Source organism: Rhinolophus sinicus, chromosome 14, assembly GCF_057876585.1.
Source record: "Rhinolophus sinicus isolate RSI-liver-muscle chromosome 14, RSI-T2T, whole genome shotgun sequence".
Lineage (NCBI taxonomy): Eukaryota > Metazoa > Chordata > Mammalia > Chiroptera > Rhinolophidae > Rhinolophus > Rhinolophus sinicus.
The window spans coordinates 66,829,873-66,843,617 of NC_142514.1; positions in this window are offsets into that span (position 1 = coordinate 66,829,873).

Sequence of the window (13,745 nt, forward strand, 5' to 3'; positions counted from 1 at the left end):
CGAAATAAGACACACAGAAAAAAGTCGAGAACCATATGATTTCAGTTCAGTAATTTTGACATCTACAACATTATACTGAATTATAGTGATTGCCTCTTCATGTTTTTACATTTCAGTGAACCAGTATTTTTTTAAAGATTTTTATTAAAAATATAGCCAACATACAATATTAGTTTCAGAGGGTACACCATAGTTATTTAACATACCTAAAGAACTGATCACCATAAGTCCAGCAACCATCTGACACTATATTATGCTGTCACAGTATTATTGACTATATTCCCTATGCTGTACATTACATCCCCATGACTTATTTGTTTTATACCTTGAAATTTGAATCTCTTATTCCCCTTCCCATTTTCCCCCTTTTTAGATTTTTCAATTACAGTTGACATTCAATATTATATTAACTTCAGGTGTACAGCATAGTGGTTAGACATTTATATAATTTAAGAAGTGATCCCCCTGACTAGTCTAGTACCCACCTGGCGCTATACATAGTTATTACCATATCATTGGTTATATTCCCTATGCTTTGTTTTACATCCCCATGACTGTTTTATAACTACCAATTTGTATTAGGTTGGTGCAAAAGTAATTGCCGTTTAAAAGGTTAAAAATAATTGCAAAAACCGCAATTACTTTTGCACCAACCTAATACTTTTTAATTCCTTCACCTTTTTCACCCTGCCCCCATCACCCTCACATCTATCACCCCCAACAAATCTAGTACCCATCTGACACCACACACAGTTATTACAATATTATTGACTATATTCCTTATGCTATACCCTACATGCCCATAACTACTTTGTAACAAACAATTTATAATTCCAGTGGGCTCTGGTGCCTGTTGAGACCACCTTTTGGGTATGCTGCTTGTGGGGCTAATAGGACAGTGCTCTACTGTGGTCTGAAGCCAACCTCCAAACACCTGTATGTTGGTTCTGGGACCTCTTGAGAGGGGCTCCAGTGCAAGTCCAGGTCAGCTATTGCCTGTGACCTGGCAGGGGCTACCCAGTAGAAGCTACAAAATGATCTGTAGTTGTTCACTGCCTGTGCTGGACCTGGGGGCATGTGGGAGAGGCCGCGGTGTGAACTGAGGACGTCTACCACAAGTACTGGGTCTGGGGTAGCTCTGCAAAAAGCCAGGACACCCCGAGGCTGCTGCCACTTGCCAGATCCCTTAAGGTTCAGCTCCTGCTAAAGCCTCATGTGGTACCTGAGTTGGGTGAGCCATTGTCTCAGGGAGCCACTAGAGTGAGAAGAATTGTCGTCACCAGGTTTGGTGCCAGTGCTGAGCCTGGAGTGACTCAAAAAAAGTCTCAGACCACACCAAGGCCAGTCAACAACCACCTGAGGCCTGCCGGACTCTGATAGTTTTCCAAGAAAGAGTGCAATGCGGGCGGGGCTGGCTGATCTCGGAGAATGTGCCTCCGACAGTGAGCAAGTGGGAGAGGCAGGGTCTGAGTGAGTCAGCAGAACAGAGCAGTGGAGCTCACCAGGCCAATCAGATTCAGATTTGGCCAAAGGGGGCGGGCTCAACACAGGAAAGATGGCACCTGCCTTCTGACCACACCAAAGGTGGATCTCTTACTGAAAATGACAACTGTTCTCCAGTCCTCCCCAGAAGCCACATACCACAGTCTGCTCCCCGTATGTCTCTGAGGCCCCCCCCCCCCGGGTCACCATCCCTCCACTGGAACCCAAGGTGAGTGCCTTAGAGTGAGTCTGTGCGCAGGCCTTTTAAGAGGATGTCTGGGTTTCCTGCAGCCTTCCAGCGTACCCAATGGTTAGAATCCCCACTGTTTTTCACAGCCAGATATTGTGCAGGCTCCTCTTCTCGGCACCAGTACTTGGGGATGGGGAGGCTAGTGGAGGGGAGGGGTTGTGGTCCCTCACTCCTCCAGGGGGAACCAAGAGGCCGAGATATCCCTCCTTATTCTCAACTACCAGACACAGGTGTGGGACCCACTCTGCATCTCTGCCCCTCCTACCAGTCTCAATGTGGCTTCTTCTTTATATTTTAGTTATAGGATTTCTATTTGGTTAGATTTCAGATGGTTTTCCAGGTTGATTGTTCTGAAATTTAGCTGTAATTTTAATGTGTTCACGGGAGGCAATCACAATATTAATTTATCTACTCCACCATCTTGGATCTCTCCTCAGTGAACAAGTTTTGAGTCGTGGTTTATTTCTTGTGAAATATGATATAATGCAGCACAATAAAAATATTGGAAAATGAAAATTAACCAAAAGTAAACAATATGGCAAATGAAGTGAAAATACCCTATTGCCTTATCCCATCAGTGTAGTATGCATGAAATATTTTTTTAAATGTGATTAACAAAAGAATTGAGTTTATGTGGAAATAGTAACCACTTTTACCTTTTACAAATTTGAAATTACGTGAAAAAAATAATCCTGTTAATTTTTCTCTGACCACCAAAACTGCTTGTAAGCCATTTAGCAGACCACCAAGTATTTCCAGCCGTCTGAACACTGTAAGAGAGAGTTGTGACTTTATTTCTCATCTACCATCCTAGACTCATCAAATCCAGGGTTCTTTTGGATAAAGTAAATAAATTGCAATCTAATTTCTAAGGAATACTTGATGCCTCTTTGGTACCTTTTTCTTTATACACTGTACCTGTTGCTTTTTCTTTATACACTGATGCTACAGACTGACTACTTCCTTGAGTTGTGTCATAGTCTAATTAAGATGGGTAGAAAATGAAGCCATTTGGTACCGCAGATATTGACATATTATGAAGTTACCAGAGATTCATAGTGAGGTCCTCAGCTGTAGGTTCAAATATCTTTATCAACTCATAGAATGATTGGACTCTGAATTAAAATATAGGTTCTGTTGTAACAGAAACCCAAAAGAGCAATAGCTTGAATAAAGGAGACGCTGGCGTGGCTGCTGTTACCACAAGTTTATCCATGTGACTCAGACTCCTTCTAGCTTATTGCCCTGCCATTTCTACGTGTCTTGGTCTGCACAGTCCAAGATGGCTCACTGCACATGTGCATTCCAGTCAGTAGGAAGGGCAAAGAAATTGGGACACTACATTTTCCATTACTGGGATGACCCAAAAGTTGCTTACACCACTTGCACAGTCGTCCAGTTGGCCTAAAATTGGCTACAGGAATGACTGACTCAGATCCTTCTTATCTGTTGCATATATGTGTGTGTGTTCTCTTACTGTAACAGGAGGGAAAGGCACATATTGGGTGCAATATTTGTGCAATCTCTGCCATTGTACATTTTTCCACTAGTTTCTAGATGCTAGTGTACCCTAGGACCCTGTTTTAAGCCCCTTTTTCTTTTCTATCAACACATTATTTTCTTATCTCAGGACTCAAAATACAATTCATATGTCACTAACTCTAGTCATATTTCCAGTCCCAACTCTTCCGGGAAATTTAGGCACCTATATTCAATTGCCTATGTGACCTTTCCACATTCACACATGGATGGCCTAGAGACAGGTCAAATTTTATATGGTTAAAGCAAATTGTCGACTCCCCCTTCCCACCCTTTTCTTATTATCACTCTAGTTCAAGCTGTCACCATCTTTCCCCTAGGCTTCTTAATAACTGGTCTCCCATCTTTCACTTTTGTCCACCAATGGTCTATTCCCCCATACAGCAGACATTATCTTTTAAAAATGCAAACCTTCCATTGGTTTTTCACCATTTTCACTATAAAATTTCAATCATTTACCTTGGATCATAAGGTAGGATATGGTCCAACCTACCTCTCATTCTTGCTTCATTTAATTCATCTAATACCCACCTATTACCCAAAATGACTGTAGCCTGTAAACACACCAAAATCTCTCCTACCTTAGGGCCTTTTCACTAACTGTTTTCCATTCCTGAAATGCTATTTCTTCTAATTCTTGCATGGCTATATTTTGAAATTCAGATTTTAGCTTGTGTTACCTCTTCTAATTGATAAAGCTCCAATTCATTATTCTGAAAGTTTATAAATGAAAGAATCAAGCATCAATTCTGCCTTTCTTGTACCATACTATATTTCAGGGTAACCAAATAGTTGATATGGGTCGAGTCCTTGTTTTATATACCAGGATCATAGCTAATAAATGCAGTTTTCAGGATTAGAAAATTGGCTTTTTGCAACCCCTATTGAAATAATGGAATTTGGCAACAATTTGGCAATAGGTGCTAAAACTATTAGGCAAAAAGTTCACATGGAGTTTTTACAATAGATGGATCATTCTGGCAACTCTTGAACTCAATCTTATTATCACTAAAAGCAGAACAAAGTCTACATTCTGATTTGATGCAATAGATAGCACAATGCACCTTCTGTCCCCTTAAGCCCTCTGCCCCTAATTTGAACCTAAATCTAATCCAGCCTCTAGTTCGAACTACCGTGTTTCCCCAAAAATAAGACCTAGCCAGACCATCAGCTCTAATGTGTCTTTTGGAGCAAAAATTAATATAAGACCTTGTGTTATATTATATTATACCCGATATATATTCTATTCTATTCTATTCTATTCTATTCTATTCTATTCTATTCTATTCTATTCTATTCTATTCTATTCCATTCCATTCCATTCCATTCCATTCCATTCCATTCCATTCCATTCCATTCCATTCCATTCCATTCCATTATATTATACCTGGTATTATATTATATTATACCCGGTATTATATTATATTATATTATATTATATTATATTATATTATATTATATTATATTATATTACATGACCCGGTCTTATTAAATAAGACTGGGTCTTATTAAAATAAGACCGGGTCTTATATTAATTTTTGCTCCAAAAGATGCATTAGAGCTGATGGTCCGGCTAGGTCTTATTTTCAGGAAAACATGGTACCAGTTACAGGAAATACAAGGGTGGAAGAATATGTTAAATAACAGCATGAGGATATACCCGAATGTGTGAAATTCTTCTAAACAAGTGACCTAAGCTCTTTAACAAATAAATGGCTTGGGGGAAAACCAAACTACCCAGAGGGGTAGTATCTATTATAGATTTTTTAAAGATGCAAGAGAGATATAGTCCACATGCAATGTATAAATTTTGTTCCTAATTTGGAAAAAAATAATAATTTTGAGACCAAATGAGGAAAGCTGAATATGGACTGCATATCACATGGTGATTTAGTTGTGTTTGATAATTTTGTGGTCATGTGTTTTTTTATGAATTTCTTATCAGTAGATACTGAGCTCTTTATGGATGAAATGATATGATACCTGGTATTTGCTTTAAAATAGTCCAAAGAGGCAAAGAGTAGGTAAAAGAATTACACAAGAATTATGTAATGTTACTAGTGGACAAAGCTAGGTAATGGATATTTGAGAGACAGGGAAGGGTAATACAATATTCTCTTTGTGTTGAATATATTTGAAAATTGCTGTAATAAAAAGTTTCTAAAAACATTCCTACTCAAAGACTCCTTTTCCTATAGTTTATTTGAAAGTAACTATGTATTATATTCGGTCACTATCATACTAGCACATTTTAGTTTTCTGCTTTTACTTACAGTGACCTGATTTTTTCCTCATTTATGTATTTGTTTCTCCAGCTAGAATGATAGCAGAGGCCTTGCTTTGTTCAACACTATCTCCTTAGTGCCTCACATAGTACCAGATACTATTAGTTGGTGTATAGTACTTGTTGAATGAATGAGTTAAATGTGCTACTGAAAAGGAGGTCGTTTCACGTCAAACAAAATGGAACCATTTTATATAGTGCATGTACTGTATACCCTCTTAGGCCTGTTGGTCCTGCTGGCATCCTGGTCAAGCAATCCCATGACTAAAATAACCTGAAGCTGATGCTGGGAAAGTTAGGACCTCAGATTTCCTCCAGGCATTGGTTCACAACTATATCACCACTCAGTCCTAGGATCCAGGAAACTTAGAGTCAGAACTTCAGATTTAAAATCACTCATTAGAATCAGCTAGTTGGGGAGCCGGATAGAATAATGGGTCAAAGTGTGGTCCCGGGAAGGTCAGTCTCTCTACTTCAATTTTTCTCATCTGTAAAACGGAAGTACTGAGAGTTCCTGTTCAGTAAGCTCCTCTGAAACTCAGTATTACAGCAACACTCTTGACCTGCCTTGGCCCCCTACATCTTAGGACTTGCAGAAGACAGAATTCCCTCTAGAAAGGAGTTAGTTCTGGCTGCTAAATGGCTAACAGAATCATTGGGAGGACTGAGGAGGCTGACTCCAGACTGAACTTCTTCTAGGACTGACCTCCAAAGCCCCAGGCAGGACTGGGCCAAGAAGGAGCCACTGTTCACACCACAACCTGGCAGTGCCTGGAGAACCGGGAAGCTACTTTGGCTACACAATATACACTAACCAAATGGATGCCAGGTACCCTCCTGACTTAACTCCTTTTTTTTTTTTTTTTTTTTTTAACTCCTTTTTGAATTCAAGTGTCACGTGGGTGCATCTGACTGGTAAGAACTTAATTTATATCTTACACTTCAACTTCAAAGATGTCTGGGATTTTGGTTTTTGTTTTTTTTTGGGCTTTGGGGTTATTTTGCTTTCTAGCGTCTGCTGTTCAAGGAAGCATGCTAGAAGGAGGTTAGACCAGAAGTAGAGCAAGCCAGCCACACTATTTGCCTTAAAATGTTAGTGACTGCTATTACCTACTGTGTTTCCCTGAAAATAAGAAATCTATGTGCTCAGTTTTTTGTTTGTTTGTTTTTAAATTTCACATATAAGTGAGATCATATGGTATTTGTCTTTCTCTTATTTCATTTAGCATGATGCCTAAAGGTCCACCCGTGTTGCAAATGGCAAGATTTCCTTCTTTTTATGGCTGAATAATATTTGTGTGTGTGTGTGTGTGTGTATACATACCACATTTTCTTTATTTGTTCATTCATCAGTGGACACTTAGGTTGTTTCCATGCCTTGGCTATTGTAAATAATGCTGCAGTGAACATGGAGGTGCATATATCTTTTTGAGTTAGTATTTTCTTTTGGATAAATACCGAGAAGTGGAATGGCTGTGTTGTATGATAGTTCTATTTTTAATTTTCTGAGGAATGTCCTTACTGGTTTCCATAATGACTGCACCAATATCAAGGAACTTACTGCCTGTGTTTTCTTCTAGAAATGTTATGGTTTCAGGTCTTACATTCAAGTCCTTAATCCAATTTTGTGTCTGGTGTAAGATAGTGGTTGAGTTTCATTATTTTGCATGTGTTGTCCACTTTTCCCACCACCATTTATTGAAGAGACTGTCTTTTTCCCCATTATATATTCTTGACCATATATGTGTGGGTTTATTTCTGGGTTCTCTATTCTGTTCCATTGATTTATATGTCTGTTTTTATGTCAATACCATACTGTTTTGATTACTATAGCTTTGGAATATGGTTTGAAATCAGGGATCATGATGCCTCCAACTTTGTTCTTTGTCTCAGTATTGCTTTGGCTATTAAGGGTCTTTTGTGCTTCCATACAAATTTTACTATTATCTGTTTTATTTCTGTAAACAGCCAATTTTCAAAGGGAAACTTAAGGTTCGTAGAACTTTCTTCACAGTTAAGTTTCAAGCTATCAAAAATATAAGAAAATTTAATTGCTACTTTGTCCAAAGAGAAGTATTCAGCTTTATTATATATTGCTTGACCAGCATTTGGAATCAAGGTCTGATGTTTATTCATTCAGTAAATATTTATTGATCCCCTATTACAGGTCACCAGGCATTATGCTTGGTGCAGACAAGGAAGGGAAGGTGATGTCACTGCCTCCATAGAGACTACAACCAGTAGGAGTACATACAAGTCACTTAGCAATGACCTTATAGTGTGATCAGGACTCCTCTAGAGAGAGGACAAGGTGCTCTGGTAGTACATCTGAAATCCAGGCTGGGGGGTCCGCAAAGACTTTCGGGAGGTCTTGCTTGGTATTTAGGTTGACAACTGGGCACAAATGAAGAGGAAGCCAAGAAGGGTTCTAAGTGGGGGAGGCATATTTGAGTTTCCCACAAATGAAAGAATATGGCACTTTTGAGGAAATGAGACTTTTTCATAGCTGGAGGATGTGTATAAACTGCAATGGGGGTGGGTAGAGATTAGGAAAGGAAAGGTCATATTGTGACACTGTGTCTACAAGGTTTCTGAACACCTTGTAGACACTGTTCAGAGAGGGTTATTTATCACAGGGCAGATCTAGGTTTTATGGGGCTGGAGGTGTATACACTTTGCAGGCGCCCTCTTGAAGATATCCATGATATTGTGTTTATAAAAGTTAATTTCAGAGCCTTGGAAGGGACCTGTGCAAATGCACTTCAAGTTTCATCAGCGTTCTGATAAATCACCTCTGCCTTGGCGCCACTGAAGCATCTTCAGCTGGGAGAGACAAGCTTAGATTTGCTGTGTGGAGAATGGGTCAGAGGGCGCAAGACTGAAGGCAGAAGCACTAGCGGGGAGACACCTCAGCAATCATGGGAGATGACAAACGCCTGAACTAGGACATGGCAGTTAGGAGCGAGCAAAGGGGGTAGTTAAGTAAGTGCTGTTTAGGTGGTAGAAACAGAAAACTGGGGCTGCCTACAAGTGGCCCATACGGGGCCACACACTGACCACATCATAGCAATGTCTCCATTTATCCTTCAAGGGCCTTTTCCAACTAAAATTTGTGGAGCTTTGGGGTTTTTTTGGGTTTGGGTTTTGGGGCTTTTTACGCTTTGTGCCCTGCTCTTTCCATACAGGCAGAATGAGTGTTTCTTCCTCTCTGACTCCCTTGAGCTCTCATTGTATCAGTGCAGGGCATGTCTTATTCACCTCTTGTATTTTGTGCCTCCGGAGTCTGCATAGTGGAGAATAAATGAATGGCTGCTGTGTTCTATGCAGACTTTACAATGATGTAAAATGTTAAGAAGTTTCTCTTAGTGATTGAGATCCAACCGAAGATCAGCTGTTGATAGGAATCGCGGTTGGGCTCCAATATACCCCAGGTGTCCCTCTGGCCACCACCACAAGAATCACTCCGTATTTAAGTTTAGTCCTTCCTAATCTACAGAGAACTTTCGCATCCGTGCTGTTACTCGGAACTTTTAAGCATTTTGAAAATCAGCACATGGAGGTACCAAGAGGCCTGGGACTAGTCCTCATTTAACTAGGAGTGTGAGCTTGGACAAGTTATTTCAGCTCACTAGCGATATGTGAACATTTCACTCTACTGTTTTCACCTGCAAAGTGAAGGAGTTAGGGCAGGTCATGCATTTTTACCCTCCTTTTCAAACAAAACCTTCAGTGTTACTCCAATACATAACAGATCATCAGAGCAGAAGCAAGCTGGGGGCTCAGTGTGTCCTCCCTGCAGCCACTTCTGAGGCCTACACAGTCTGATGTCCGCGCCAGCAGAGGACCCTTACAGTCGGTGCCTTTTAGGACTGTCATTGAACATCCAACAGCTCCAGTATGGAAAGAGAAGAAAATGGTGATGGACTCAAAGTCACAGAGCGGAAGTGTGGTATCAGGTCCAAAATCCAGGCCCCTATTTTGTACTGAAGAGCAGACCACCCCTCCGATTAACAAATTAGAATAGTGAGAGAGTTGACTGCATGGCAAATAACATCTGTTGGGCCACAGCAATGTAGGAGGAGGATGAAAGTTCTCAATCCATCAGTAAATTCTCTGGTGTCTCATAGCCATTGAGCTAGAAGGAACCACAGAGGATTCTGAATGGAAGGTTATGCTTCTGAAAGGTGCTGGGGCCTCTGCGGCTTAGAGATCCCGCTGAGTGGTGCTTTTGCAGCGACACCTTGAAAGGAGTATGTTTGTGTAATAATCTGGGAGGGGGTGAGGAGGTGTTTAGGGGGGCAGGGGATCTTTCAGTAGCTCCACAATTGACAGATGAGATTAAAACTCCAGCAACATGAAAAGTCAAGGCCATTGACAATTTAAAATATTGGCATGGGGAACAGAGGCCTCTTGGCTAGATTAGGACCAGATGGGTAATAGGCTGACCCCCTCAGCTGTTCATCTTGATAATTAAAGTAAATCTTGCACCTGTGATACAAAATTAGCTCAGAAACCAAAGACAACCATGGGCAAAGTACACTTGTTGCTTTGCACACAAAGGCTTACTATCAAGAGGCATCTAGTTTTAAGAAGCATTCAGTTTGGAAGAACTAAAGAACAATTTATAGCTATTAACTCCTTGACACCTGGGCTGATTTAAACATAATTTTAAAATTCACTCTGAAAACCTTCCCCAAGAAGCCAGACATAAGTGTTGCATTGAATAATTCTGTTAAGTTAGTAATTGAATGGAATTCTCTTTGGAAGCTACAACTAATGTCAGTCCTGAGGCGTCCTGTGAAATAAGCTTCAATAGTATGGTTTGGTGAAAAAGAGCATTGTCCTGAGTGATCAAAAGACCTGAATTGGTCCCATTTCTTGCTATGAGGTTAGGTTCGACATATCTTTTGGTTTCTCTCATCTCCAAAATGGGGATATTGGGCCAGAGGGCTCACACTTAGATTCCATGAAACTTATAATGAAATCCTTGAACTCACAGAGTAATAGCAGAGACTGTCAATGAAAGTGGCTTCCAGAGAGTCTTTGTTTTAAATACCTGGACGGAAGGAGCCATATAACCAAGATTTCAACCTCTTAAAGATGGGAGCATGCACAGACAGGATGGATCCATGTTCTCTTCATGGAAATTGCCTTGCAAAGCTCACTATTGTTCCTAACTTGTTAAATTGTAGATCCAAACAGAAGCTGGCTTTAGTTCCTAAGTATGATCAGCTCTCTGTGAGGTGGGTGTCCACCTATGTATGGGCAGATTTTCACATCTCAAGAGAGAAGTAAAAGTCATGCCCAATCTCTGGTTTAGAATCTATAGTTTTCAAAATACAACAGTCCCCCTATCTGTGGGGGATACATTCTAAGAACTCCACTGGATGCCTGAAACGTCAGATAGTACCAAATTCTATATACACCATGTTTTTTCCTGTATACACATATCTCTAATAAAATTTAATTTATAAATTAGGCACAGTAAGAGATCAACAACCATAATAAAATAGAACAATTATAACAACATACTGTAATAAAAGTTATGTGAATGTGGTTTCTCTCAAAATATCTTATTGTAATCATCCCTTACTTTCAGTAAATGGCTTGGAGTCACTAGTTTCAGGGGATCCCTTGATGAAGTCTTCAGATAGGCTCAATACCATCAATCAGAACACGTTTTCTGTTCATCTTCCATCCGTAAATTTAATGCCTTTTCCATCTTAACTAAGCACTTATCATGCACTATGGTGGTAACTTTTGCAGTTTAAGGTGTAACAGCAAAACTAGCATGATTTTCCTTCTTCACAATTTCAGATAGAAGTTTCCTTCTTACTGTAGATTTTACCAACATCAGGATGTAAAATAGCCATTCTAACAGGTGTGAAGTGGTATGTCATTGTGGTTTGAATTTGCATTTCCCTAATAATTAGTGATGTTGAACATCTTTTCATATGTCTGTTGGCCATGCATAGGTCTTTCTCTGAAAAATGTGTATTCAGATCCTCTGCTTATTTTTTAATTGGATTGTTTGTTTCTTTGGTGTTGAATTGTTTGAGTTGTTAATGAATTTTGGATATCAGATATGTGATTTGTCTTTTCCCATTGGTTGGTTGCCTTTTTATTTTGTTGATGGTTTCCTTTGCTTGTGCAGAAGTCCTTTAGCTTGATGTAATTCCATTTGCTTATTTTCGCTTTTGCTTTTCTTGCCTTTGGAGTCAAATTCCCCCAAACCGTACTGAGACTAGTGTCCAGAAGCTTAGTGAATATTTTCTTTTACGTATTTTATTGTTTCAAGTCTTACATTCAAGTCTTGAATTTTTGATTATGGTGTAAAATAGTAGCCTAGTTTCATTCTTTTGCATATGGCTGTTCAGCTTTCCCAACTCGAAAGGTTATATATTTCTATGAATTTGTCCATTTTGTCTAGGTTGTCCAATTTGGTGGTATATAATCCTTTGTATTTCTGTAATTGTAGCCATTGCAATTTCTCTTTCAATTCTGATTTTATTTGAATCTTCTTTTTCCTTAAGTGACTCTTGCTGAAGGTTTGTCAATTTTGTTTATCTTTTCACAGAAGCAGCTCTTTGTTTCATTAATTTTTTCTATTGTCTTTTTATTCTCTATTTCATTTTCACCCTGATTTTTATTTCCTTCTTTCTACTGACTTTGGGCTTCACTTGTTCTCCAGTTAGTTTTCCAGTTCCTTAGTAATTGGATAGTTTGTTAGTTTATTTGAGATTTTTCTTCTTTCTTGGAATAGGCCTGTTTTCCTATAAACTTCTTAGTACCGCTTTGCTGCATCCCAAATATCTTGGTATGTTGTATTTTCATTTGTCTTTCTATACATTTTGATTTCTTCTTTTATTTCTTCATTGACCCAACAGATGTTCAGTAACAAGTAATAGTAACAAATCTCCACATATTTGTGATGTTCCAGCTTTCTTCCTGTAGTTGATTTCTAGTTCCATGCCGTTGTGGTTGGCAAAGACACTTGATATGATTTCAGTCTTCTTAAATTCATTGAGACTTGTTTTGTGTTCCAATGATATGATCTGTTTGTTGAGAATATTCCATGGTAATTTGAGAAGAATATTCTGTCACTTTGGGATGGAAACTTCTGTATCGATTAAGTCCATCTGGTCTGATGTCATTTAAGGCTTATGTATCATTGTTGACTTTCTGTCTGGATGATCTATCTATTGGTGTACGTGGGATGTTAAAGTCTACTATTAATTTGTGACTCTCATAAATTAATAAAAGACCTGCTAATAATTACTTTATATCTTTGGTGCTCCCAGGTTGGGTGCACATATATTACTAAATGTTATGTCTTTTTGATGGATTGTCCCCTTTATCATTATGAAATATCCATTGTTGTCTCTTATTACCTTTTTGCCTTGAAATCTATTTTTCTGATGTGAGCACGGTTACACCCTTTCCTCTGGGTACCATTTGCTTGGAGTATCATCTTCCACCCCTTCACTTTGAGCCTATGTTTGTCTTTATTGTTGGGATACATCTTGTAAAGGTAGCATATAGTTGGATCTTTTTTAATCCATTAAACTACTGTGACGTTTGATTGGTAAGTTCAGTCTATTTATATTTAGGGTGATTATTGATATATAAAGACTTACTACTTCCATTATATCTTTTGTTTTCTGATTACTTTGTATCTCCAGTTTTTCCCTTGTGTTTCTGTATGCTCTTTTATAACAGTTTGGTGGTTTTCTGTGATGTTTTTCTCCATTTCCTTTTTTTTTTTTTTTTTTTTTTAATATTTCGTGTCTCAGGCTCTGGATATTGGTGTTGTGGTTACTATGAGGTTTATATAAAATGTCACATAGCTAAAATAGTTTTTTTATTCTCATAGCATCTTATCTTCATTCACCTATACAAGTTTCATCCTTTTTCTTCTTTCGTTTTGTTGTCACAAAGTATCCCTTTTTATGTTGTTTATGTTGTGTTCAACTTGCAGTAGCAAGTTTTTTAAAAGCTTTTTTCTCTTTAACTTTTACATTATAATTGTTTAATACCCTATTATAAAATAATTGCAATTTTCTGCTCTGTTTGTCAGAGCAGAATCAAAGTTTGTGTACTTTTGTCTGTTTCGGTTAAAATCTCCTTTCAACATTTCTTGAAAGCAGGTCTTGTGGAGGTAAATTCCCTCGCTTTTGTCTGGGAAAACCT